A 23,232-nucleotide genomic window follows, 5' to 3' on the forward strand; every position below is an offset into this window, starting at 1 on the left:
CAATATTGCTACATTTTCACAGATTAAAGGATGGGTGACTTCCAAAGGGTCATTGGTGCCCTTTCCTAAAACACACACATTTCAATAGACCTGCTGTCTGGTTATGGAGGTGGAGGGCAGAGAGTGGGGGAGGCTGCTTAGAACGCAGCAGAACTTGGATATTTCATGCTACAGTCATGGTGGGTACATCTGTTACAAACTAAGTATCTTCTGAATTCAAATCCCATTTAGTTTCACTTTGACTTTGCTGATCTGTGGCCTGTGGCACACTGAATGTCAAAGAAGGAAGTAAACATCTTTGGCCAGATTTTGTTTTTAACTACTCAGAAGGGAAGTGATAGGATGAGTTGGAAGGAAAGTGCATACAATTGAATGTCAGAAGCCATGGGTTCTGGATCTTAGACTCCTCATCTGTAAAGTCAGTGGGTTGGCCTGGGTGGTCTTTAAGGTTCCTTCTGGCTCTAACATTCTACACTTTTAGGATTTTAATTCCTGGTTGACATTTGGCTAAGCAGAAGACACCGGATGAGAGACCAGCTTATTAAAGAACATCTCTCTAGGGACGACTGGCGTGAGCACTGGCCTGGGAGTCTGAAGATTGTGCCTTTAGATTCTCTTCATCACGAAAGCTGGTGACTTTCGGCAATCACCTAGCTTCTCGGGGACTCATTTTCCTTATGTGTGAATACTAAGAAGGGATTAGATGAGGTGATCTGTTGAAGACCCTTCTGGTTCTTAATTTCTAGTTGTCAGACTTAAGCACGGTTTAACGGCTAGGTAAAGAGCTCTGACCTTGGAGTCAATTTATGGCTTCCAGTGCAAGCTCTGCCACTCACTAGCTATGTATGATCTTTCCTCGGCTCCTCTGCACCTTGTTTCCTTCTCTGTTAAATAAGGATATCTGCTCTGTTCACTTCAGAAGACTCTTGCAGAGGTTAAATGTGTGTGAGAGAACTCGCTAAACTTTAACGTGCTATATACATTTTAAGAGGTATTAGTTGCTGCTTCAGACGTTGATCAGCTGAGATAAATCTTCAGGGTGTCACTTGGGAGAAGCCTGGCCCTGAAATGAAGCAGGCAGCTAGCTGGAAGTTGACTTTGTGAGTTCTCCCGCTTGGGACTTCTGGAGGCAGAGGAGCCTTGGCACTTTGGGGGGTGGGCGGTGCATTTACAAAGCAGTCTGGGGAGTAAGCAAGGAACCAGGCCACAGCTCAGCAAGAAGGGAGGCCTGCAGTAAGGACAGAGTGGTATGGCGGATGTCACAGGCCGTGGTCCTCAAGGACCTGCCTTCGCCTCTCTTCTGGGGCGTCGGGTGGGCGAGAGAAGGAAAATGGCAAATTGTTAAAAAGTACACATGTGTGGAAAGTAGTAAAACTGTAAGGCTCTCTTATGTATTGTTGGATTCTTGGAAATTCATATTTTCTTCTATGTATTTTCCAAATTTTCTATAATGAATATGTATTTTTTGAATCCGAAAAATAAAAATTTAAAAAATTGGAGGAGATCGTTTTTACAAATGTGGGTTCTTCTTTTTCTGCTGTTATTTCTCATTTGATTAAAGAAATAATAAAAGTTATTGAAATTAGGATATGTCTTGTCTTCCAAATCACTGTTAGATTTTTATGCTTTTCAACCAATATGTTTTTATAGTTTGAAGGGGCTTGAATGTTGAAACCTTCTATTTAAATTCTTTGGACATATTTAAAAAACAGAGTTTTACCAGGTTTAAAAAAAATTTGAGTACAACAGAATACTAAAAACTTAGCATGCCCCCTAAATCTGTTTTATCACCTCTATTTCATGGAAAACAAAACAAAACAAAACACAAACCACAAACATTTCAAAAATAGTTTCTTACCATTGACCTGTAATTCCTACTTCCAGGAATTCATCCTAAGGTAGTAATTGGACAAGCTCATGAATATAGGGGAGTGTTCATCACAGAGTTTTTTATATGATAGAAAAAAAATGTGAGCCAACTTAAACATACAGAAATAGAGGATTAGCTTATAAGTCACGCAGTCATTAATGGGAACATAGATGTATTTGACATGCAAATATATTCATTCCCCTCATTAAGTTAAAAAGCCTAATAACAAAGCTGTCTATCAAAAAATCCCATTTTCTGTTCAAAGAAAGAGGGTCTACATATACTCACATGAAATGTGTAAAAAGGTATCTGTTGGTGGTTGTTGACATTAGATAGTAGGATTATGGACTTTTCCTGCCAGACTTATTTTCTCATTTTTCTATGACAAATATGTGTTACTTGTTAACTTTTTAAAGTTGAAAATAGTTTTGTGGAATGACTTGGCTAGATAGACTCAGGTTGTGTGACAAAACACTTACTAAATAACAAGATGAATGTGTCATTTTCTATATGAAAAATCTTTCCTAGGTTTATTCTTAGTTGGAAATATAGTAGGAGACTTTTTTAATACACAAGATTGATTGTAATTACTGTTATTAATTTTGTTATCAAGTAATTATTAAATATTTTGTTAATTATTAATTAGCATATGAACTAGCATGCGCCACTTGATTCTTTGACACCTCAGGTCTTTTTCATTCAAATGGAGCTAATATTTCATTAATAAGTTTTTTGTGGGGATTTAAGATACTATGGTAAACAGTGATCCTGTAATTATATGTGTGAAAGCACTGTGGAATTCGTGGGCTACATAAATACTAACTCTTGTTAATTATTCACTAATCAACAATAATAGCATTTGCTGGGTACTTAAAAGACTATTAGTACTTGCTCAATAAATAAGATTAAGAGAAGGAGCTCACAAAAGACTAACAAATGGAAAACAATAATCAATGCACTACTGTGGGTAAGTGAGCTCTGATGGGGAAGAGCATTTTATGTGCTTTTGGTGTTCAAGACCAGGTTGGTCACTGAGGATGGTTAGGAAGATAGGAAAACTCTGGAAGAGATCGTCTCTGCCACGTGGGAATGGTTATTGAGCTGGCCTTGACGATGGGGAGGATATGGCTGAACAAAGAAAAAGGATTAGCGACATGAATTGGGAGAACTGGGTGTTCTAGGCTAGTGAGGAGGATGGCTTGACTGAGTGGACGGTTCATATCTGTGAATGTGTTGGTTAGGTTAACACAGAGCCAGATCACCGGAAACATCAAAACCTGCACAAAGGAGTACCGAGTTGATAGAAGAAATAGGATTCCAGTCCCAAGACCCTTTCACTCTGAGCAGATGATCCAGAACTATCTGTTTCCACAGCTGCACTGAAAAACTCACCTGGATCTGCATCTATCCTTTCCTCTTACATCAATGAAAGCATCTGTGGACGATTTGTTTCCCTCTATGCTTTGCAATGTGTGTGTGTGTGTGTGTGTGTGTGTGTGTGTGTGTGAGAAAATATCCCCCCTTTGGGGCCATTTTAACCATTTTTTAAGTGTGCAATTCAGTGGCATTAATTATATGATGTTGGGCAACCATCACCAGTATCTATTTCAAGAAACTCTACCCATTAAGCAATAACCCCCCCATCCCTGCTTCTCCTTAGCCCCTGGTAACCTCTGATCTGTTTTCTATTGTTACGTATTTTACTACTCTAGATACCTCATGTAAGTGGAATCATAACAATATTTGTCTTTTTGTGTCTGGTTTATTTCATTTGGCTTAATGTTTTCAAGGTTCTTGTAGGTGGTAGCCTATATCAGAACCTCATTACTTTTTATGGCTGAATAATATTCCATTTCATGGATATACCACTAAATTGTCCATTTGAAAGGAAATGGCAAGAGTAAAGGGTGGTCTTTCCTTCTGTTTTTAGGCCTTATTTGAAAAGTGTTGTCAACCTTATGTCAGTTCCCTGGAATTTCTTTAAATCTTTATATCTCAGTCAAAGTCTAGGAACCATGCTCTAGTACATGTTGCATCTTTTGCCACGTTCCGGTTCCCTTTGGCAGTGTCACAAATGGTTTGCAACATGGATTCAGTCGGGCGCAAAGGATGTTTGCCGACAGCTATCTTTTCTTTTGTTCATGTCTCTGGATAACATGAAATTTTCCACTGAGTGAAATACCGTTTCATTATTTTTTGGCACTAAACTTTCCAAGGAAGCGAGAGGATGCTTTCCTGACATGACACAATGATAAGACAGAGGCAAGGACGAAGGTATACTTTGCAAGCGGACACGGTGACGTGTGGGAAGCAGTGAGAAGGGATCAGTTAAGTTAGCTAACTGTAGTAGTGAGAGGTTAAAGCCCAAAGCATACTGTGCTCCACTGCCTACCCGGCCAGCAGGCTTGGGCCATGCATTTTTATTTATGAGGCCAGGGCTCTTATAAATAAAAGCAAGGTCAAAATAGAAAGTTTGCGGTATTCCAAGTCTGTGTATATGAAAATAAAGGATCAGGTAGGTGGACATATCAGATCTTTATTCACTGAAGTCTACTTGGAGAGACTACTAGTTATTTTTACATTTTTAATGATTTTCCTAAGGTGGGTTTTAAGCTTCTCTGCTGAGCTCCTTCTGAGAGTCCTTACAACACCTCTCTCTGGAGGTTGGGATGAATAAGGACTATAAGGACTATAGGCTTATAGACTATAAGGACTATAAGGACTATGAATATGAATAAGGACTATGCTTTAAATGTTTCACAGGGAGGAAGAATATACAGTGCGCTATGTGTTTATAATTACTTGGTGGAAAGGCTGCCCAGCTATACAGGAGATTCTCCACCATCGTAGTCCCGGAGCCATTGGGAAAGTAGAAGAACACGCTGCTGAATTGGACCAAGATAATATTGCAGGTGTGGTTTATGACTAGAGAAGCAGTAGAAATAGAGGAAGAAATGAAAGGGGAAGAATGTGTTCATAGGAAGATCTCAGACATGCACAAGATGTTCCCTTAATCTAATCCAAGCCTAAGACACTGAGAAGTTAGACATCTTGATCAGGGTCACAGGGATGACTTCCTATTTCTAGTGCAGAGCTTTTACTTCTGCACCAAAGGAAGAGGCCACTGGGAGTGACCTCGTGAGAGACTAATGAAGTTGGTTTTGAATTTGTTGTTTAATTAAAAAACGCTTACATGGTCTATTAAAAGGGCTAAGTTTACCTGGATTAACTCTTAGAGTAAGAAAGTCACCTTTTATTATTTGTCATTATTGATGATATATTTCTTTGGCTATAAATAATACCAGGGAATTAATTTTCTTTATTAATGTGGTACCACTGGGACAATGGGAGGGGATGATTTAGATTTTTTAATAAGTACTCATATTTATCCTGATTATGGTATGTTGGAGAGAGATGTAGTCAATATCCAACCCCCTGAGGGTCTGAAGCCCCTTCCTCATCTACTCACAGGATAAGACATTTGTAATTCAATCTAGTGACTTAGTTCCCTCTTGGCATTTCAATGAACTCTTCTCTATTTAATGGCACCATTCTAGGCCCATTCAGACTCTAGAGGAACCCAATAAGGAATTGTTTGTTTTCACTCCAAATTATCTAAAGAGACCTAGGCTCTATGGATTGAGGACATTGTACAATAAGGAAAAACTGACCTAATTTCTGATTGTTCCTTCATAAGGATCTCTATGGCATCATGTGTATGACTTAGGGAGAAGGCTATCTGGTTTTATCAAGGTAAGAGCCGGGAAAAGAGAAGGGAGAAAGGAAAGAAAGTATACATTTATTGAGTGCTAACTGTATGCTTGGCAGTTTATAGACGCTGGCTTATTGGATCTTTACAATAACCCTACGATATGGTTGATTTCATTTTATAAGCGAGGAAATTAGAATCAGAGAATCATGCACTTGGTCCTGAGATTCCAGATTTTGTAATACACAAAGTGGTCTTACCTACTAGGGATGTTCATGAACAAACACACATACATCTGCTTTTCATAGTTACTAGGGAATCCTGTTGAGGCGTGATTGTATAGCGAGGATATTTCAATGTTCTTTTTCACACTTTTTAAGGATATTTTAAGAGGGGCTTTCTCTGCTCTCGAAAGTAGCACCTCTCCAGCATTCTTTGCCCTGTACTTTGACTTCCTTTTCTCCCTTACACTAGCACCCCCCGACATATGGTTACTTATTTATTATCTATTTATTTTACTAGAAGGTAGCTTTGTGAGATGTGTTGTGAGCTCCTTGATATCAGGAAATATTTTTTCTTCAGCTTCTGAGGGAAGGTCTGGCATCTAGTAGGCCTACGTCACTAAATATTTGATGGATTTGTCAGTGCCAGAAGCTTCCTAACAGTTGCCAGCTCAGTTGTCAGCATGGGACTCGAGTAAAGCACAAAAGTGAAAAGGAGATTATTCACACAAAGCGAGGTGTAAAAGAATGAATGGGCTGTGGAGAATAGATGAGAGAAACAAAGCACAGGTACAGCCATCCGTTCCAAAGTCCTCTTCCATAGGTACACAAGAAAATCCTTCCTGTGTTTTACACGTGAAGATGTTGGATGTGCCACCTTCACCACCCAGGAGTCACACTAAAAAGGGGTTTAAAAATTAGAATCAAAGATGCAGCTGCTTTCACAGAGAAGCAGCAGCCAACGGTTTTCCGTTCAACCACTGTTCTGTTGTCTATAACTGACTTAGGACATCTTGGGAAAGCACAGCAAAAAACAAGTTAACACTGAGGTAGGTGTGCTTCTGATTCCTCCTATTCTGAGCATGGCTGAAGTGACCAACAATAGAAACATGGGGACACCTGTACCATTGCTAGATTCTACAGAAGGGAGTTGTTCACATACAAAAAAAGGAAGTTCTCATAGGTAGAGTGGAGTGGGATGCACTGGCCCTTGAGGGCTATCTGGGAGTCTGGTAGACATTCACATGCCCTCCTTTGGAGGCACGAGGGGTAAGAGCAAGAGGGAGCAGTAGGACAGACTGGGAACTCCTTGCTGCAGTCTCCTTAGCCATGGTGGCTTGGTGGTATCCATGGGGCTGGCAGTGATTGAGTTGCATCTTTCCAACTCTTTACAATAGGGCAAGGTTCAGCTTTGACATGGTGTTTGGAAGCACCAACAAGGTCAAGCCACACCAGGCCTCAGGGGAGACTGTCCCAAGTCATTAACAGCCGTGGTTCCTTCCCCATTCTCTTCAGGGTGTTGGGTCATAGAACTTGTTCCTTACTTCCCAGTTTAAAGCCCTTGAGGAGGGAGCACCTGGCTGGCTCAGATGGTCGAGCGTCTTACTCTTGGTTTCAGCATAGGTCATTATTTCACAGTTCCTGGGAAACTGACAGCACAGAGCCTGCATGGGATTCTCCCTCTCTTTCTGTGCCTCCCCTGCTCGCTCTCTCTCTCTCTGAAAATAAAAAAATAAACATTAAAAAAGAAATAAAATCCTTGAAAAGAATACCAGTAACATCAGAGGAAGTACTGGGATCCAAGAAGAATCCTCTCTTCCAGTCCCCTTTGGGGGTAAACCCAAGGGTTAGGTAAAATTCTCAATGTACAAAGATGAGTAACTAGAAATTCTCCTCATACAGTTTGGGGCTATATAAAATGAGTTTGCATAATTAAGGAAATAGAGCTTAATATTCCAGAACCATTCATACCTTCAGCAGGTGTTTATTGAGTATGTCTCATGTGCTTGACATTCTTCTATTTGCTTAGAATACAGCAGTGAACAAAACATTCCTGCCTTCATGGAACATATATTCTATCAGAGAAAAACATTTTTCTGAAAGGAAGAAACTTTTAAACAACACCTGCTCTGTTCTTTCAAAAAACAAAAAAGGATCCCATAGCTACTCCTCTTGATGTATATAGCCTCAGGAAACATTCAACATATGCATGCGAAGGGAGATAGGCACAATGATGTTCATTGAAACTTGTTCATAGTAAGGAAAACTGCAAACAACCTAAATGTCACTAGAGAAAAGGATAAATGAATGTGGTTTGTTTGTTTTATAGCACTCACGCGTAGTGGTTTAGTGTGCAGCTCTGGGGCCGGAAGTCTAGGTTTTAATCTAGCTGTAGCACTCAAGGGTCTTTGTTTTTTTCCAGTTTTAATGAGATATCGTTGACATATGACATTTGTTGTTTAGATTCCACATATAAGTGAAATCATTTTTGTATTTGTCTTTCTCTGTCTGACTTATTTCACTTAGCGTTATAGCCTCTAGGTCCATCCATGTTGTCACAAATGGGAAGATTTTATTCTTTTTATGGCTAATATTTCATATATACACCACATCTTCATTATACATTCATCTGGTTATGGACGCTTAGGCTGGTTTCATATTTTGTCTATTGTGAAAAATGCTGCAGTGAACATGGGGATGCATATATCTCTTCAAATTGGTGTTTTTGTTTTCTTCCAGAAGTGGAATGGCTGGATCATATGGTAGTTCTATTTTTAATTTTTTGAAGAACCTCCATACTATTTTTCACAGTGGCTGCACCAACTTAAAATCCCACCAGCAGTGTCTGAGGGTCCTTTTATCCACATCCTTATCTTACTAAAAAAATAAAAATCTTTGATTTCTTTGTGATAATGGCCATTATGCCTGGTGTGTGGTGATATCTCATTATGGTTTTATTTACATTTCCCTGATTATTAGTGATGTTGAGCACCTTTCATGTTTCACCTGTTTCATGTTAGTGTAGGTCTTCTTTGGAGAACAGTCTATTCAAGTCCTCTGCCCATTTTTAAATGAGATTTTTTTTTTAATAATAAGTTGTGTAAGTTCTTTATACATTTTTTTTTTATTTTTGTTCAAAGCAAATTATTTATTTCAACTCTGTAAATGTTCACAGCTTTGGGGAATAATTTTAAATTTATCTTTCATTATATCTTATTATATCCAAGTTGCCAAAGTATTGATAACTTATTTTTTTATTTATTTATTTTTATTTTTTATTTTTTAATATATGAAATTTACTGTCAAATTGGTTTCCATACAACACCCAGTGCTCATCCCAAAAGGTGCCCTCCTCAATACCCATCACCCACCCTCCCCTCCCTCCCACCCCCCATCAACCCTCAGTTTGTTCTCAGTTTTTAACAGTCTCTTATGCTTTGGCTCTCTCCCACTCTAACCTCTTTTTTTTTTTTTTTTTCCTTCCCCTCCCCCATGGGTTTCTGTTACTTTTCTCAGGATCCACATAAGAGTGAAACCATATGGTATCTGTCTTTCTCTGTATGGCTTATTTCACTTAGCATCACACTCTCCAGTTCCATCCACGTTGCTACAAAAGGCCATATTTCATTTTTTCTCATTGCCACGTAGTATTCCATTGTGTATATAAACCACAATTTCTTTATCCCTTCATCAGTTGATGGACATTTAGGCTCTTTCCATCATTTGGCTATTGTTGAGAGTGCTGCTATAAACATTGGGGTACAAGTGCCCCTATGCATCAGTACTCCTGTATCCCTTGGATAAATTCTCTTTATACATTTTGGATATTAACCTCTTACTGGATGTATGACTTGCAAATACCTTCTCCCATTCAGTAGATTTGCCTTTTTATTTTGTTGATGGTTTCCCTCAATGTGCAAAAGATTTTTAGTTTGATGTAATTACATTTGTTTGGTACAGCTTTTGTTGCCCTTGCCTAAGGACACGAGTCCAAAAAAATATTACTAAGAATGATGTCAAAGAGCTTACTGCCTGTATTTTCTTTTTGGAGTTTTATGATTTCAGGTGTTACATTCAAGTCTTTAATCCACCTTGAGTTTATGTATGGTGTAAGAAAATAGTCCAGTTTCATTCTTTTGCATATGGTGTCCAGTTTTTCCAGCATCATTTATTGAAGAGACTGTCTTTTCTCCATTGTATATCTTGCCTCCTTTGTTATAGATTAATTGGTTATACAAATGTGGGTTTATTTCTGGGCTCTCTATTATATTTCATTGATCTATGTGTCTGTTTTGTGCCGGTAATATATTGTTTTGATTAATATAGCTTTGTAGTGTAGCTTGAAATCAGGGAGAATAATACCTCCAGCTTTGTTTTTCCTTCTTAAGATTGCTTTGGCTATTTGGGGTCTTTTGGTGTTCCATACAAATTTTAATATCATTTGTTCTAGTTCTGTGAAAAATACTATTGGTATTTTGATGGGGATTGTATTGAATCTGTGATCGCTTTGGGTAGTATAGACATTTTGACAATATTAACTCTTCCAACCCATGATCACATTGTATCTTTCCATTATTTGTGTTGTCTTCAATTTCTTTCATCAATAAAATCTTTTTACAGTTTTCAGAGTACCGGTCTTTAACCTACTATGTTAAATTTATCCCCAGGTATTTTATTCTTTTTGATGAAGTTGTAAATAAGATTGTTTTCTTCATTTTTCTTTCTGATAGCTCATTATTAGTATATACAAATGTAACCAATTCTGCGTGTTTTGTATTTTGGAACTTTACTGAATTCGTTTATTCGGATAGTTTTTTCTGGTGGAGTTTTTAGGGTTTTCTTTATATAGTATCATGTCATCTGTAAATAGTGAGTTTTACTTCTTCCTTAACATTTTGAATCAAGCATTTTATTTTTCTTATCTGATTGCTGTAGCTAGGGGTTCCAGCACTCTGTTGAATGAAAGTGGCAAGAGGGGCAAGAACTTGTTCCTGATCTTAGAGGGAAAGCATTTAGCTTTTCACCATTGAGCATGATGTTTATCATGCTGTAGTTTTATCATATATGGCCTTTATTATGTTGAGGTATTATGTTCCTTTTTGGAAGTTTTTAATTATAAATGGATGTTGAAGGTACAACCCAAGGCAAGCACTGGAGTGAGACAAGGGCCACCTACAGTTTGGCCCTCCTGCTGCAGGTTCTTCCCATCCCCCCTGGGGCCTGGACCATCTCATCCTACGGTCTCCCTCCAGGATCCACATACCAGGCCTCCACTTTCAGCTGTGTTCTTGGCCTCATGTCTGGGACCCCAAGGAGGGCTGCCCAGCCTAATGGCTGGAAGACCTTGCTTGGGCCACACAGGCTAGCTATCATGGTGCCTAGCGGCAAGGAGGATAAAAATGGATGTTGAATTTCGTCAAGTGCTTATTCTGTAACTAATAAGTTAGCTTATTCTCTAATTAGATGCTCATATGATTTTTATTCTTTACTTTGTTAATGTGGCATATCACGTTGATTGATTTGCCGATGGTGTCCCATCCTTGCATCCCTGGAATAAATCCCACTTGACCATAGTGTTTGATCTTTTTAACATATTGTCAAATGTGGTTTGCTAATATTTTGTTGAGGATTTTTGCATCTATGTTCATCAGGGATGCTGGCCTGAGATTTTCTTTCTTTTGTGGTGTCTTTGTCTGATTTTGCTATCAGGATAAAATGAGTTTGGAATTGTTACTTCCTCTTTAATTTTTGGAACAATTTGAGAAGGATAAACACTAACTCTTCTTTAAGTGTTTGGTAAAATTCACCTGTGAAGCTGGTCTGGAATTTTGTTTTTTGGGAGTTTTTAAATTACTGATTCATTTTCATAACTTGTAATTGGTCTATTCAGATTTTCTGTTTCTTCCTGATTCAGTTTTGGAAGGTTGTGTGTTTCTATGAATTTGTCCATTTCTTCTAGGTTGTCCAGTTTGTTGGCATGTAATTATTTGTGATAGTCTCTTATAACTCTTTGTAGTTCTGTGATGTTGGTTGTAACTTCTCTTTAGTATCTTATTTTATTAATTTGGGTCCTTTCTCTTGTTTTCTGGAGGAGTCTGATAAATCTTTTTTTCTTGATGAAGTTTATTGATTTTGTGTATCTTTTCAAAGAACCCGCTATTACTTTCATTGATCTTTTCTATTATCCTTTTTAGTCTCTATTTCATTTATCTCTACTCTGAGCTTAATTATTTCCTTGCTTCTACTACTAACTTTGGGTCTTGTTCTTTTCTTCTTTTTCTAGTTCCTTTAGGTGTAAATTTAGATTGTTTATCTGGGATTTTTCTTATTTCTTGAAATATGTCTGTATTGCTATGAATGTCCCTCTTAGAACAGCTATTGCTGTATCCCATAGATTTGGAAAGTTGTATTTCCATTTTAATTTGTCTCAAGGTATTTTTTGATTTTCTTATTGATGTATTCATTGACCCATTGCTTGGTTAGTGGCATGCTGTTTAGTCTCCAAATGTTTGTGTTTTTTTCCAGTTTTCTTCTCTTAATTGATTTCTAACTTCATACCGTTGTTATCAGAAAAGATGCTTGATATGACTTAAGTCTTCTTGAATTTATTGAGACTTGTTTTGTGGCCTAACATATGATATATCTATGAGAGTGTCCCATGCACACTTGAAGAGAATGTATATTCTGCAGTTTTTGGATGCAATGTTCTGTATATTAAACCCATCTGGTCTGATGTGTTGTTTAAGGCCAATGTTTCTTTATTGATTTTCTATGTGGATGATCTATTCATTGATGTAAGTGGGGCATTAAAGTCCCCAGTATTATTGTATCACTGCCAGTTTTTCCCTTTTTGTCTGTAAATATTTGCTTTATCTATTTAGGTCCTATTTTTTAAAAATGTTTACTTATTTATTTTTGAGAGAGAGAGAAAGTTAGAGAGTGAGCACAAGTGGGGGAGGGGCAGAGAAAGAGGGAGACAGAGAATCCAAAGCAGGCTCTGAGCTGTAAGCAGAGTCCCATGGGGGTTCAAACTCAGGATCTGTGAGATCATGACTTGAACCGAAGTTGGGTGCTTAATTGACTGAGCCACCCAGGAGCCTCTAGGCGCCTGTATTTATTTTGATGCATAAATATTTATGAAAGTTCTGTTTTCTTCTTGGATTGACACCTCTATCATTATATAATGTCTTTTCTTTATCTTTTGTTACAGTCTTTGTTTCAAAGTTGGTTTTATTTGATATGAGTATTGCTATTCCAACTTTCTTTTCTTTTCCCTTGGCATGGAATGTCTTTTTCCATCTCTTCATTTTCAGTCTGTGTGTCATTAGAGCTAAAGTGAGTCTCTTGTAGGCAGCATATAGTTGTTTTTTTTTTTTAAGTCCTTTTTTTTTTTTTAACGTTTATTTATTTTTTTTGAGACAGAGAGAGACAGAGCATGAACGGGGGAGGGTCAGAGAGAGGGAGACACAGAATCTGAAACAGGCTCCAGGCTCCGAGCTGTCAGCACAGAGCCGATGTGGGGCTCGAACTCACGGACCGCGAGATCATGACCTGAGCCGAAGTCGGCCGCTTAACCGACTGAGCCACCCAGGCTCCCCCAGCATATAGTTTTATAAATATTTTTTAATGTTTATTTTTGAGAGAAAGAGTGTGAGTGGGGGAAGGGCAGAGAGAGAAGGATACACAGAATCTGAAGCAGGTTCCAGGCTCTGAGCTGTCAGCACAGTGCCTGACATGGGGCTTGAATGCATGGACTGCAAGATGATGACCTGAGGCCAAGTCAGATGCTTAACCAGCTGAGCCACCCAGGAGCCCCTAGATATGTTATAAAATATTTTCAGAGAGAGAGAGTGTGAGAGCGAGTGAAGGCGCTTCTGTGAGCAGGGGAGGGGCGGAGAGAAAGGGAGAGAGAGAATCCCAAGCGGGCTCCACGCTGTCAGTACAGAGTCTGATGAGGAGTTCAATCCCAAAACTGGGAGATCATGACCTGAGCTGAAATCAAGAGCCAGACGCTCAACCAGCTGAGCCACCTGGGCTCCCCCTATAGATTTTTCAAAAATCCACTCAGCCACCCTATGTAATTTTATTGGAGCATTTAGCCCATTTAAAGTAATTATTGGTAGGTATGTACTTAACTGCCATTTACATTTTTTTTTTTCTGGTTGTTTTTGTGTTCTCTGTTTCTTCTCTTGGTCTCTTGTTGTTTGATGGTTTTCTTTAGTGTTTTGGGGCCTTTCTCTTCATTTTTTTATGTTTCTATTGTAGGTTTTTTATTTGTGGTTATGATGGGGTTCTTATATGTAGACCTATATATATAGGTCTATATATATATATGGATTTATTTTTCAGATGATAATCACTTAAGTTCTAACACATTCTAAAAACACTACATTTTCTATTTTATTCTATGTCATTTATTTCTGCTCTAATCTTTATTATTTCCCTTCTTCTGCTGGCTTTGGACTTTACTGATAAACTCCTAGCCAGACTTATCAAACAGGAAAGAAAAAAGACCCAAATAAACAAAATCACGAATGAAAGAGGAGAGATCACAACCAACACCACAGAAATACAAACAATTATAAGAGAATACTATGAACAATTATATGCCAACAAATTGGGCAGTCTGGAAGAAATGGATAAATTCTGAGAAACATATAAACTACCAAAACTGCAACAGGAAAAAATAGAAAATTTGAGCAGACCCATAGCCAGTAAAGAAATTGGATCAGTAATCAAAAATCTCCCAACAAATAAGTCCAGGGCCAGATGGCTTCCCAAGGGAATTATACCAAACATTTAGAGAAGAGTTAATACCTATTCTTTTGAAACTGTTCAAAAAAAACAAAATGGAAAGAATACTTCCAAACTCATTCTATGAAGCCAGTATTACCTCGATTCTAAAACCAAAGACCTCAAAAAAAGAACTGCAGACCCATATCTCTGATGAATATGGATGCAAAAATTCTCAACAAGATACTAGCGAATCAAATCCAACAATACATTAAAAGGATTATTCACCACAATCAAGTGGGATTTATTCCTGGGATGCAGGGGTGGTTCAAAATCTGCAAATCAATCAATGTGATACACCACATTAATTAAAGAAAGGATAAGAACTATATGATTCCCTCAATAGATACATAAAAAGCATTTGACAAAATACAGCACTTTCTTGATAAAAACATTCAAAAAGGTAGGGATAAGAAGGAACATACCTCAACATCATAATAGCTATATAGAAAAGACCCACAGCTAATATCATCCTCCATGGGGAAAAACAGAGAACTTTCCCCTAAGGTCATGAACACAACAGGAATGTCCACTCTCACCACTATTGTTCAACATAGTGTTGGAAGTCCCAGCCTCAGCAACCAGACAACAAAAAGAAAAGGCAACCAAATAGGCAAGGAAGAAGTCAAACTTCCCCTCTTTGCAGATGACATGATACTCTACATGGAAAACTTGAAAGACTCCCATCAGAAAATTGCTAGAACTGATACATGAATTCAGTGAAGTCACAGGATATAAAATCAATGTACAGAAATCTGTTGCATTTCTATACACCATTGACGAAGCAGCACAAAGAGAAATCAAGGAATCAAGCCCATTTACAATTGCACCAAAAACCATAAGATACCTAGGAATAAACCTAACAAAAGCGGCAAAAGATCTGTACTCTGAAAATTATAGAACACCTATGAAAGAAATTGAAGACACAAAGAAATGGAAAAACATTGCATGTTCATGGATTGGAAGAACAGATATTGTTCAAATGTCTATACTATCCAAAGCAATCTGTGTAGAAATCTTGCAATCCCTGTCAACACCAGGACTTTTCACAGAGCTAGCACAAACAATTCTAAAATTTGTATGAAACCAGAAAAGACCCTGATGAGCCAAAGTAATGTTGAAAAAGCCAAGCAAAGTGGGAGGCATCACAATTCTGGACACAAATCACAATTCAGCTGTATTACAAAGCTGTAATCATCAAGACAGTATGGTACCGGCATAAAAACAGACACATACCAATGGAACAAAATAGAGAACCCAGAAATAGAACAAGTATATGGTCAACTCATCTTTGACAAAGGAGGAAAGAATATACAATGGAAAAAAGACAGTCTCTTCAGCAAATGGTGTTGGGAAAACTGGACAGTGACATGCAGAAAAATGAAACTGGACCACTTATACCATATACAAAAATAAACTCAAAATGGATGAAAGACCTCAATGTAAGACAGGAAGCCATCAAAATCCTAGAGGAGAACACAGGCAGCAACTCTTTGACCTTTAGCAACTTCTTACTAGATAGGTCTCTGAAGGCAGGGGAAACAAAAGCAAAATGAACTGTTGGGACTACATCAAGATAAAAAGCTTCTGTACAGTGAAGGAAACAATCAACCAAACTAAAAGGAAACCTACACAGAATGGAGATGATATTTGCAAATGACATATCCGATAAAGGGCTAATACCTAAAATCTATAAAGAATTTATCAAACTCAACACCCCAAAAATAAATAATCCAGCTAAGAAATGGTCAGAAAACAGAAACAGACGTTTCTCCAAAGAAGACATACAAATGGCTGACCGACACATGAAAAAATGCTCATCATTACTCACCATCAGGGAAATAATATCAAAACTACAATGAGATATCACCTTGCACCTGTCAGAATGGCTAAATTAACAACTTAGGTAACAACAGATGTTGGCGAGGATGCACAGAAAGGGAACCCTCTTACACTGTTGGTGGGAATGCAAACTGGTACAGCCACTTGGAAAACAGCTTGGAGTTTCCTTAGAAAGTTAAAGATAGAGCTAATCTACAACCCATCAACTACACTACTAGGTATTTATTGAAAGGATACAAAAATACTGAGGGCAAATACAATGTTTATAGCAGCACTTCAACAATAGCTAAATGACGTAAAAAGCCCAGGGGTGCCTGGGTGGCTTAGTCAGTTAAATGTCCAACTCTTGATTTTGGCTCAGATCATGATCTCATGCTCTTGGGATTGTGTGCTGGGCATGGAGCCTGCTTAAGATTCTTTCTCTCCCTCTCTCTCTGCCCCTACTCTGCTTGCATGCAGGCACTCACCACCCCCTCTCTCTCAAAAAAAAAAAAAGGGGGAAGATCCAAATGTCCATCGACTGATGAATGGATAAAGACAAAGTGGGGTGTGTGTGTGTGTGTGTGTGCGCACACACACACACACACACACACACACTGGAATATTACTCAGCCATCAAAAAAGATTAAATCTTGCCATTTGCAATGATGTGGATGGAACTAGAGTGTATTATGCTAAGCAAAATAAGTCAGTCAGAGAACGATAAATACCATATGATTTCATTCATATGTGGAATTTAAGAAACAAAACAGATGAACATAGGGGAAGGGAAGGAAAAATAAAATAAGATAAAAACAGAGAGGGAGGCAAACCTTAAGAGACTCTTAAGAGAACAAACTGAGGGTTGCTGGAGGAAAGTTGGGTGGGGGGATGGGCTACATAGGTGATGGGCACTTTTAAGGAAGGCACTTTTTTGGATGAGCACTGGGTGTGGTATATAAGTGATGAATCACTAAATTCCACTCCTGAAACCAATACCACACTATATGTTAACAAACTTGAATTTAAATAAAATCTTGGAATTAAAAAAAATGAAATAAAAGCATTACATTTTTTTTTAACTCCCCCCACCCATGTTTTATGTTTTTGATGCCATGTTTTATGTCTTTTATTGTTAGATCTTTAACCTTCTTGGTTAAATTTACTCCCGAATATTTTATTGTTTGTAACACTATTGTGAACAGGATTGTTTTCTTTATTTCTTTTTCAGATGTTTTGTTATTACTATATAGAAACAACCAATGTTATTTATTTATTTACTTCTTTTATTTGAGAGAGAGTGCATGTGCAAGTCGGGAGGGGCAGAGGGAAAGGGAGAGAGAATCTTAGCCAGGCTCCAGTCTCCAGGCCCAGGGTGGAGCCAACATGGGGTTTAATCTCAGGACCCCTGAGATCATGACCTGAACCGAAATAAAGAGTGGGACACTTGGGGCGCCTGGGTGGCGCAGTCGGTTAAGCGTCCGACTTCAGCCAGGTCACGATCTCGCGGTCCGTGAGTTCGAGCCCCGCGTCAGGCTCTGGGCTGATGGCTCGGAGCCTGGAGCCTGTTTCTGATTCTGTGTCTCCCTCTCTCTCTGCCCCTCCCCCGTTCATGCTCTGTCTCTCTCTGTCCCAAAAATAAATAAAAAATGTTGAAAAAAAAAATAAAAAAAAAAATAAAAAAAAAAGGAAAAAAAAAAAAAAAGAGTGGGACACTTAACCGATTGAGCCACCCAGGTGCCCTGAAACACAACCAATTTCTGTACCTTGATTTTGTATCCACTCACTGGTCTCAGTTGCTTCATCTGTAGCATAGGGGTTACTAACAATACAGGACTTATCTCACAGGTCTATTTGAGCATTATATGAGAAATGTAAAGCCACGAGAATAGTGTTGGAACACAGTAAAATGTTAGCTACGTTTGCTGATAACTACATAGCAGTTAAAAGGAATGGATTAAGTCTGTATATAAACATGAATAGATATAAAAAATACACTTTCCCTTCATTTACTCGTTCAACAAATATTTATTGAGTGCCTACTATATTTTGGGCAGTCTCCTAGGTACCTGAGAATAATTACTGAAAACAAAACAAAGATTGTGCCCTCATGGACCTTGTATGCCACAGGTAGGGAAGCAGATGTAAAGTATAGGGAAACTGGATATTATGTTAGGAGTTGATAAGTTCTCTGGAAAAGAGAAAAGAGAAATAGAGTAAAGGTGTTTGGGAATGCCAGAGTTAAGGGCAGGGAGGTTAGCTGAATTTTAAGCCAACAAAACAAATACAAGAAAATGTTAACAATTATCAGCTCCAGATGGTATGTATACAGATACTTGTTATATTATTATTTTTTCCTTTTCTATATATTTAAAGTTTGTTTTTTCTTGAAAATTTCTCTTCATGGTGTGAGATACAAAAATAATAATAGGTATGAGACATGAAGGGAGTTGGCAAGGAAGCAGAAAAAAATTAAAAACGAGCTAAATGAGATCTACTTTTTAAAAAGTATCCAAAGAAAATGTTGGATTTTTAAAGTCTGTTAGAGATGGAGGTGAATAGAATCACAATACAGAAAATCAAAGGGTAATATAGAAGACAAATGTGAGAATAAATATAAATAAAACCATAATAAATATAACCAAAGCAACGATTACAGGTATAATAGCACATATTTCTGAGCTGACGACCTGAACAAAAATGATAAAAATATAAACCCAGTACTTAGACATAACCTGGTAAGACTGTTGCAAAAGCTGTTAATTAACTACCTGAATTTCCTTAGTTACTTTTTGTTGGGTGTGGCAGCGTGCCACTTTCTTTTTTTTAATGTTTGTTTATTTTTGAGAGAGAGAGAGCAAGCGAGCGAGCAGGGGAGGGGCAGACAGAGGGAGACAAGAATCTGAAGCAGGCTCCAGACCCTGGTAGCACAGAGCCTGACGCAGGGCTCCAACTCACAGACCTGCCGTGAGATCGTGACCTGAGCCGAAGTCGGACGCTCAAACAATTGAGCCACCCAGGTGCCCCAGTTAAACTCATTTCTAACTAAAACATAGGTGAACTATAAACATCTGTGGGAAAGGACTGTAATCCAGTAATTCTCATCAAGCCAAACTGCTGATGTGTAAAGACAATAGAAGGTCTTTCTTAGATCCACAAGAGCTGGCAAAGTATCTGACACCCAGGTATCTGAAAACTCTGTGTAGACCTGAGGTAAAATTTAGGCAGCACAGCATCCAAGCTGTGTAAACCTGGACCAGTTATTTAACATCTTGAACACTTAGTTTCTTTATCTAAAAACTAGAGAAAATATTTACTTCATAAGACTGTTATAAAGGTTAAGGAGAGATGATATACGTCAGCTCCTTGTTTAGTACTCAGCACTCTTGAAAAGAAAAGAAAATTTATTGGAACAACCAATTTTAGCCCACCATGAGAAGAATCAAAGACATCTACAAACGGAGATCTTTGGGGCGCCTGGCTGGCTCAGTAGAGCATGTGACTCTTGCTGCTTGGGTCGGTTTGAGCCCCATGTTAGGTGTAGAGCTTGCATAAGAAAGTCCTTTTATGTGGTAATGTTCAGAAATGTCTCTGCAACAAAATGAGAAGATAAAAATATAAATCGTATAGAGGAAAAATTCACAACTACTGAATATAATAAAAAAAGATACTGGAAAAGAAGACAATGAAGAATTTACACATCAACCTTAGTGGAAAAAATAGAAAGTCCAATAACAGGCCTCATTATTTGTTATCACTTAGTATATAAAGAAAGTATTTCAAAACAGTGGGGAATTGGCAAATTATTCCGTTAATGGATTTGGGATGACTGGTTTTCCACGTGGAAAAAAAATCTAGTTAGATGCTTAACCAATACATGATACCAAAATAAAATTTTAGATGAACTGGGGAATAAAATGTAATAGAACAAAGATGAATATTTACATAAACTTGGAGTGGGAAAGATTGATGTAAATGTATCATCAAGAGCAGAAAGTAGAAAATAAAAGATGGATACATGTGCCTAGAAAAATTTCTAAAAATTCAGACTTTTATGTCAGAGTTTATCATAAACAAAATTAAAAAGATTACATACTCAGTAAGAAACAGATAACGTTTATTAACTAAGGACATGAAAATGCAGTTCATAAAAGAGTACCTCTAAATAATTAGAAAACGTAAAATAATCTTGCTGATAATCAAAGAAGTTGGGGGCAAAATAAATGCCTAACTGTAGGGCATTAGTGAAGTAAATTATGGTATATCCATATCAATATTTGTGTCATAGTCATTAAAAATAATGTCATAGAACTGTATTTCATGAGTTGGGAAATAATAGCTTTGGAAGTAAATTTGGTGAAAATTTGGTATGCTCTATATTATGTTTCTATTTTTATGTACAAAACATCAGATACAAAATTCTATCACCTATCTACCTACCGACTCATCTACTCACCCAGCTACCTATCTTTCTATCTATTTCCTGGAAAGAAGGTCAAAATGTTAATGATTATTTTTAGATGGGGGAACATAGAAACCTCCCCTTTTTTGCAGTTTTCTGTTTAAAAATATTCTGCAGTGAATATGTATGTCTTTGCTAATTAGAAAGGAAAAGCGGTATTTTTAAGGTTGTATAGACAAAGGGGCATATATAAGACACAGGGGCCAACTTGAAGGGATACCTCGTGGCCAAATATGGGACAATTTGAACATCATAAAGAATAAGGATGTTAAAGATTACTAAAAGGGGAGAGAAAGTTCCTCTTTACAAGACAATGCCACAAAGGAAATATAGAAGAAATTACATAATGAGAAAAATCAACATTCTGCAGTTCCTGATGTAATACTTGGTTCAGGCGGGGTCAGCAACGAATGTGAAGATCACTGGGCAAAAGGCTGGTGGGCAACAGGCTCCTTACCTGGGGTCTGACAGCTTCACGCCCACTCCCACCATCCCTGTCCTGCCATTACATACATTGCAAGAGAAACCATGTTTCTTTAGGGTGGAGAGATCTGGCTGACACCCCCTTTTAGAAGCCACTGACCAAATTGAACACGACGGTACAAACTGTTATTACGTGCAAAAAGAAGTACACAAACGTTACCTCTGTAGTTTCCTTCTAAAAGTGTGTAACCTGGATCTAATCGTGAGGAAATCATCAAAATAACATAGAATGTGGGGTGTACTTAAGCCAACTGATCTGGACTCTTCAAAAAGGGAAACCAAAGAAGTCACAAGGACAGTTCTAGATTAAATGACACAAACATAATAACCAAATGCAGTACGTGACCCTATGAAAGATAGTATTGGGACCATCAGGGAAATTTAAAATTTTTAAATTTAAAAATTCAATTGACATTAGCTATTATAAATTAGTGTCCATTTTCTAGATGTGATAATGTTATTGTAGTTATGTAGGAGAATGTTCCATAGGAGATACTTGACAAAGAATTTAGGAAGAAAGTGTCATGCCTGCAACTTAATTTTCAAATGGTTCATCAAAAATTCATATGTGAGAAATAAATGAGGCAAAATGTTAACAACTGGTGACTGTAGATGAAGGGTAAGCAGCGTTCATTGAATTATTCTTTCAACTCATTTCTAAAGGTTTGAACATCTTCTAAATATGAGGGATTGTGGGGAATAATTCAGGTGAAAATAAAAAGGAGAGAGAAAAGTGATGGAATAGGGAGATGTGAGGGATTTGGCATCCAGATACAATGTGTGGATCTTGTTTGGCTCTTGCTTCAAACAAATCAGTCCTAGGGATGCATTTAGGAGACAGTCAGGGAAATAGGAGGACTGATGGGACATTTGGTGAAATGAAGTATGAAGCAAATGAAATGAGATTGGCTATGATAATTGTTGACCCTGGGTCATGGGTACTGGGGGAACGATTGTATTCTGTCTACTTTTGCATGTTGGAAAATTTACATATGAAAGTTGGGGTCCAACTCAAAATTACATAGTAATATTGGACTTTGTCAGTGAGTGAGTGACTAATAGACACCTGAATATGTTTCCATGGGTGTTTATGATTAAAGAAAGAATTACACAGAAGAGTGAGAAGTTGTGAAATCAAGATTAGTACCTGAGTTTCTCTCATAGTTTTCATTTTAAGTGAATTTGAGGGGGGACTTTGAGCTGTGGAGTTGAAGGTTCTGTGGAAGTAATTGTCTTTCTATTTTTTTCCTTTTCTTTTGTTTTCATTCTCTCAATTTCCCCAATGCATGAGGCTCCTGACCACCATACAGAAAGCTAGAGCTGATGCATTGTCCTGATCACTGCTGAAGCTGATGGAATGGTATTTATTGCTTTCCACCTAAGTTTGGGAATCTCAAGATTTGTCTACTTAATCAGTTCTTTGTTTAGCTAGGAGAGTGTTCATTGTCCTGCAGGTTCCAGATGCTACTGTACCTGCCGGTGCTAATTTAACACTCAGGTGAAGATAAACAAGTTTCTGAAGGAATGACTATTCAGGAAGATCATACAAATCTACACCCCCCCCCCCCCCCCCCCCCATCTACACCCTGCCCTCAGTTTAAACACTGCACATTCTTTTGATGATCTTTGCCCATCTGATACCTGGTCACTTTTCTGCGGACATATTCCAGCTTGCCAAATTTCTCTTTAAATTGTGTAGCATTCAGAGTGGAGAAATGCTTCAAATAGGATTTGCCACTTTTAATCCTTAGTGTTTTCATTCTTGTTTATCCCTAGAGCTCCTTTCTCGTAACAAGCCCTAAAGCATTAGCTTCCTCCTCTTACCTCTTGTGCTTTTTAGTGTTTATTTTTGAGGGAGAGACAGAGAGAGACAGAGTGCAAGTGGGAGAGGGGCAGAGAGAGGGGGAGACACAGAATCCGAAGCAGGCTCCAGGCTCCGAGCTGTCAGCACAGAGCCCGATGTGGGCTCGAACTCACAAACTGCGAGATCATGACCTGAGTGGAAGTCGGACACTTAACCGACTGAGCCACCCAGGCGCCCCTTACCCCTTGTGCTTTTAACCCGTTCCCCAAGCGACAGTATTTTCTCATG

The 23,232-nt window shown here is 38.1% G+C and overlaps 2 protein-coding genes across 6 annotated transcripts in view; both read left to right on the plus strand.

Annotated features, from left to right (window-relative positions):
• N4BP2L2 (NEDD4 binding protein 2 like 2) overlaps nt 1-4,739 on the plus strand; it is an 84,868-nt gene extending 80,129 nt beyond the window's left edge. For both annotated transcript variants that reach the window (XM_060637400.3, XM_060637402.2), the window contains one exon: nt 4,634-4,739. The gene's annotated coding sequence lies outside the window, so the exon portion shown is untranslated. The remainder of the gene's footprint in view (nt 1-4,633) is intronic.
• The window catches only part of N4BP2L1 (NEDD4 binding protein 2 like 1), a 35,010-nt gene that overhangs the window by 1,804 nt on the left and 9,974 nt on the right, over nt 1-23,232 (plus strand). The window lies entirely within an intron of this gene.

This window comes from Panthera onca, chromosome A1 (genome assembly GCF_046562875.1).
Source record: "Panthera onca isolate mPanOnc1 chromosome A1, mPanOnc1 haplotype 2, whole genome shotgun sequence".
Classification (NCBI taxonomy): Eukaryota; Metazoa; Chordata; class Mammalia; order Carnivora; family Felidae; genus Panthera; species Panthera onca.